This window comes from Crocodylus porosus, unplaced genomic scaffold (assembly GCF_001723895.1).
Source record: "Crocodylus porosus isolate Cpor-Errol unplaced genomic scaffold, CroPor_comp1, whole genome shotgun sequence".
NCBI classification, from domain to species: Eukaryota; Metazoa; Chordata; order Crocodylia; family Crocodylidae; genus Crocodylus; species Crocodylus porosus.
The window spans coordinates 19730594-19736894 of record NW_017728907.1 but is presented as its reverse complement, the minus strand read 5'-3'; the positions used below and the strand labels follow the sequence as shown (position 1 = coordinate 19736894).

The following is a 6301-nucleotide window of genomic DNA, read 5'->3' as shown; positions in this document are numbered from 1 at the left end:
CCAAAGATTTGGAGAGCTTTGAATCAATTCAGACCTTTAAATTGGTCCCTTGATTTGATTCAGATTCAGAGATTCGGTCACCGAATCGGGCCGAATCTCCTCCGAATTGAATTGACACCAGAAGCTTTGCACAGCTTTATGGGAAAGGCCTTGTGAAATATGTGCAGTGGTAAGACACTATAGTAGATGCAGGATCTACTGAAATCATGAAGGTGCATGACAAAAAAGCTCTGCGTGTGCTGCTTCATGGCTCTGTGGAAAGGATGTTTCCTCCTTCTGATTCATGTGAATCCCCCTCCCCTCCCCTTTGTGAATGCCCTGTCTAGTAGCTAGGCCACATGCTGTGGCAAGGATTTAGTCCAGTGCTGGTTTTTTATTTCTAAAAAAACCAGCTCAATGCTCAGCAGCCATCAAAAAGGAAAACAAAATGTTAGGGATTATTAAGAAGAGAATTGCCAACAAAACAATGCCATTATAAATACATGGTGCATCCACACCTTGAATACTGTTCCCAGTTTTGTCCCCACACCTCAAAAAGGATGTAGAAAAATTAGAGAAGGTACAAAGAAGGGCAATAAGGATGACTGGCGGTATTGAGGGGCTTCCATATGAGGAGAGACTAAGAGGCCAGGCCTATTTAGTTTAGAAGAAATGCTTGAGGGGGGACCTTACGAGATATGAAATAGTAAAGAGAAAGTAAAAAGGAATTTTATTTATTACCTCTGACAATACCAGAACTAGGGGTCATAAGATGAAACTAATAGGTAGTAAGTTTAGAACTAACAAAAGATTTTTTTTTCACACAACACGTTATTAAATTATGGAACTCAGTGCCACCAGATGTCATGGTGTTTAACCAAAAAGGGATAGGACAAATTCTTGAAGGAAAGGGGCATCAGTAGCTACTGAACATGAGAGTTAGGGCTATAGCCTCTGAATCCAAACTTCCTAGACCTTAAATGCTGGAGGTGGCAAGTGGGAGAGAAACGAATGCTGGAGGTGGCAAGTGGGAAAATCTTGGTCATACCCTGTTCGTTCCCTCTTTCAGCATCCCCTCTGCCACTGCGTGACACAGCATACTGGGCAAGATGGACTGATGGTCTGACCCAGTAAATGGCATGTCTCATATGTCCTTGTGCCTCAGGTCATGTGGTGATCACCTCTAATCACTACATTGTACTAAATATGGGCCCCATGTACAACGGTGATTCTCAGACCATGGCTGGTGAGCCACAAGCTTCTTCAATTTACCGCCTACAACACTTTGCACAAAGTTTTTTTTTATTTTTTCAGTGTACACATTCAGTAGGTCTTCCCTACAATGGTGAATAATTGTGATACCCTTGTACAGTTATCCATCGCTCGATGTCAATTGTGGTACAACTTAACTGATGTGCTATACAACTTTTCCTGTGGAACTGGAGCATGTTTGCCTCAATTCACCTACCAACATGTGTGTTTCTCTTGCTCTTTGGTTAACACTGGCTGCTCTTGCAGCTTCTGGGCAAGTCAGGCCTCTGTTTCTGATCTGTATGGATAAAACACATTCTCTTTCTCACTGTGGCTCACAGAGGCTCTTCTAACCACACAATCTAACTTTCCACACAATGGAATTAGAATAAACTGCACGTTGAACAGCACGGATAGACACTTACACTGAAAATAGCTGAAATGGTCACTGTCCCGTAGGCCTGAGAGAAGATAACTGGAGTTGAAAGGTCCACATGGCCAAGAGTAGATCTGTTTGTCCCTGAGAGGGAGAAAAGAAAGGGGAAACAATTCATTAACCTAATTTTGTTTTACAGTAATGACTTGCTGCCACAAATGAAGACCCCATTGTACTGCTGGGTGCTCTCTGTCTTGTGTAATAATGTGCCTCTTAAGACACTTTTACCCCCTTCCTTGGCCACTCCTGAGGCCCAGAGACTGCTTTACCTGATAAGACCCTGGGCTAGCGCACAGCCTCCAACAGTGACCAATGCTTTCTGCTTCAAGAGAAAGATGTAAATGCCACTATAAAGCATTTAGTCATTTTTCCTTTGCTGTAGAAAAGGAGGAATTTCACTCCCAGCCTCTGATGGTAGAAGATAGGGTAGATTTGCACCACAGCTTCAGTTCATGAAAGCTTGTGATGTATATATCTATTTTGGTTAGTCTTTAAGATGCAAATCTACCCTGCCTTCTACTTGACTTCAGATTAACTACATCCCCCAGAGGTAACCAGGACAGGCCTCAAAGCATGAGACCGTACGTACAGTTAACTCCTGGATCATGATGTATGGCTAAGGGCTACCCAGACCTTTGATACATATGCCTGGGCAGGAACTTCTGGAGGAGTGGAGCCTGCCCAGACCAGACCGTCCATCCTTCCTTTAGACCACTGAGACAGAATCCAAAGACCAGACTGAGTCCAGATGTTTGGTGCCTCCATGGCTGTAGTTGTGTAAATGTCTGAGTATCGAACCCAGGTCTCTAGTATGGTAGACAAGGATTCTACCACTGAACCACAGGACACTCTTATAGTTAACTTGTAAAACTACAGATATGAAACGTCCAAACAGCCCATGGGTGGATTATGACTTTCTGATGAAAAAGCAACACCTTCTGCCTAGGGTGCCTTATAGTCATCCTATTATAAAAGAGTCATCTTTGCCTGCAGTCAGTGTAATTAAATAAGTTGTTTTACTAATAAGAATTATACCATCAGATTTTTCTCTTGTTTAATTGCCCATGGTCATTTTTATTTGTGTTCACAAATCACATGTCCCCCCACACTCTCTTTAGAGGAAAATCCTATCACTAGCCTAATGAGAGAACTGCCCCCCCCCCAAGTTCTGATACTGTAATTCCTAATGAAAGCAGGGTTCCTGAGGTCATACTTTGCAAAGTGCTCAGGGTTAATAAGTAAATAAACTCAGCTCCTTAGGAAAATCTGTCCCTGTTGGAATGGATCTCTGTGGATTACTCTACATACTTTTTAAATATCAAAAGGGGCTATATTACCCATTCAGTCATGCCCTTCTGCAAAAATACAGGGCAGAGCATTTTTCCATAATTCCTGCCGTGCATCATTGAGGAGTCGGACGTATACAATCCACCATTTATATGTGAGCTGTGTGGAACGGTGCAGGGCCAAAGGAAAGATGGTAAAATCTCACGCTCCCAGGACTTAGAACGGGGACATGTCACGGTTCTGTCAGCAGAACCCGAGTTCCACAGACAAAACAATTTAGTGCAGATAAGGTCTAAAACATCCTGGCTTTCAGCACAAATCCATTTCACATTTCCCCAATACAGCCTCATTTCAGTAACTTGGGAAACCCTGGACACAGCTGGTGCAATCACATTTAATTAACAATCCCCGTTGCAGCCCCCCAAGAGCAAGCTAATTGATAGGGACGCCAGTGCCAACTGATTTCCATCCAGTCGGATGTAATTAAGCCCTCTCCCAATATTCATTAACTCATGAAATTGATCAAGTGAGGTGGCAGCTCGGATAAGAGATTGGCCCCTTAACATTTCTGCTGATAAGTGGCATGGGGATGGTGACCAGAACCAGTCAGACCCATCCAGATTCACCACAGCCCTGGGAGTGCAGCAGTGCAAAATGCAAGTCTTTCCTCCTGTTTTTAACTCATTGCACACCATGCTTTTGTACTTTCAGCTCAGGATATTATGCAAAAGGGCAGGGCAGCCAAATGCTCCATCCCAAAAATGGAACTTCAAGAGACCTAAACTACCGTGACATCTGCTGGGAGGTACAATCAGCCAAATCTAACCACTCACGTAGGTTCTTAACCTGCCTACAGGACCTCTACCTAACGCAGGAGGTATACAATCCCACTCCAGCTAAGGCTGGAGAGTTCTCTGCATCTGTATTCCTAGACACAGACCAAGACAAATCTCCCAACTGGATCACAGATAGACACAGGAGGGACACCAGCCCACCAACTGTTAGCGCAGACTTAGTGAAGGGGCACTTGGAGGGGCTGGGTGTGTTCAAATCAGCAGGCCCGGATGAAATTCATCCAAAGCTGCTAAAGGAATTGGCCAGTGTCATAGCAGAGCCATTGGCACATCTCAAGTGTTCGAACACTCACGGTGCCCTGGTCAGGTCCCAGAGGACTGGAAAAGGGCCAATGTGGTCTCTATTTTCAAGAAGGGAGGGAGGGAGGAACTGGGAAACTATAGGCCAGTTAATTTCACCTCTATCCTTGGGAAAACTCTGGAAAAAAATCATTAAGGATCACATTTGGCAGAGCCCAGCAGGGGAAATAATGCTAAAAGGAAATCAGCACAGATTCATTACAGGTAGATCCTGCCTGACTAACCCTGTTTCTTTTTATGAGCAGGTCACAAAATGCTTAGACGCAGGAGTTGAGGTACATGTTGTCTACCTAGACTTTAAGAAGTCCTTTGATACAGTATCTCATTTTTGTTCTCATAAAATAAACTAACAGGCTGTGATGTAGATGATTACATGGTCAGGTGGGTGGCAAACTGGCTTAGGGGTCGCACCCAGAGAGTGGTGGTGGATGGGTTGATATTGACCTGGAAAGATGTGGGCAGTGGAGTCCCGCAAGGCTCAGGCCTTGGTCCAGTGCTATTCAGTGTCTTCATCAGTGACTTGGATGAGGGTGTGGAGAGCACCCTGTCCAAGTTCGTAGATGATACCAAATTATGGGGCAAATTTAACACACCAGAGGGTAGGGAATGCATCCAGGAGGATCTGGACAGGTTGGAAAATGGGTAGAATGAAGTAGGATGCAGTTCAACAAAGACAACTGCAAAGTGCTGCACCTGGGCCAAAAGAAACACCAACACACTTACAGGCTGCGAGACGACCTTCTCAGCAGCACGGCAGCAGAAAGGATCTTGAAGTCATAGTAGACTCCAAGATGAACATGAGTTGTCAGTGTGATGAAGTGATCAACAAGGCTAACCGCACTTTATCATGCATTAGCAGATACCTGATGAACACGTTCAGGGAGGTGATGCTTCCCCTCTATGCGGCACTGGTCAGGCCACAGTTGGAGTACTGTCCAGTTTTGGGTGCCACACTTCAAGAGGGATGCAGAGAATCTTGACAGCATTCAGAAGAGGTCACTCGTATGGTCGGAGGCCTGGAGGCAAGGCCCGACAAGGAGAGACTGAGGGACCTAGATTTCTTCAGCTTTCACAAGAGAAGGCTAGAGGTGATCTTGTGGCTGCCTATAAATTCATCAGGGGAGGGCATCAGGGAATAGGAGATGCTCTATTTACTAGGGCACCCCCTGGAGTAACTAGGAACAATGGCCACAAACTGATGGAGAGCAGATTTAGGTTGAACTAGAAAGAACTTCTTCACTATAAGGGTTGCCAGAATCTGAAATGGGCTTCCCAGGGAGGTGGTGCTCTCCTACCTTGGGGGTCTTCAAGAGGAGACTGGACAAGCATCTAGCTGGGGTCATCTGACCTCAGTGCTCTTTCCTGCCTAGGGCAGAGGGTCAGACTCGATGACCTACTGAGGTCCCATCTGACCCTAACATCTATGAATCTATTAAGCTATTTTTAGGGCAAGGCCCATTTCACATTCTTTTTCTTAAATTTGCAATTGTTAGAAGTGGCTGAAACAAATATTTTCCAAACAAAAAGTTTCAGGTTTCAGTTTAAATAAATAAATAGATTTTACACTTTTAAATAAGCATATATATATATGCTTATATATATATATTCAGGTAGCCATACTGGTGGCTACCTGAAGGGCCAGGCTATTTGTCTGCATGCTATTTCACATGATAACTATACTAGACCCTATCCTATGCATCTCTCTCTTTCAGGGACAAGGGGGTGTTCTGAACTTTTTCAGGGTGTGGTGGTGCAAGACCTAATCACAGCCTGTACCACTATTAACCCATGCTATTAACAACACAGAGAGCAAGGTGCAACAGACGTGACAGTCTCCTCCAGGAGGCCAGCTGGAAACCTTGTGTTATGGAGTTTATGGTGACCTTATGCTCCACTCCAACAAGACCGAAGCTCTTCCATTGGATGCCCTTAGACGCTACCAGTCTCCAAATGCTGTGTCCTGTGATTCCCATATCAGTGTCACTAGGTTATAGTTAGCGCTGTGCTACCAGTGAACCTCCTGGACAACACCTCAAGGCTGTCCTCTCACTCCAGCACTCCCAAATCAATCCTTGCCATCAAATCCCATATGCACTACAAGACAGGGAGGTCAGGGTGAGGAAGATCCCCTGCCCTCCATAAATGCTGACCTAGTGAAGGAACATCTCGAGAAGCTGGATACCTTCAAGTCAGC

General features: G+C 44.8%; 1 protein-coding gene across 2 annotated transcripts in view; it reads right to left on the bottom strand.

The window, feature by feature from the left end:
* Nucleotides 1–6301, bottom strand: part of FAM163A (family with sequence similarity 163 member A) — an 84438-nt gene that overhangs the window by 8246 nt on the left and 69891 nt on the right. For both annotated transcript variants that reach the window (XM_019530931.1, XM_019530932.1), the window contains exon 2: nt 1656–1750. The gene's annotated coding sequence lies outside the window, so the exon portion shown is untranslated. The remainder of the gene's footprint in view (nt 1–1655; nt 1751–6301) is intronic.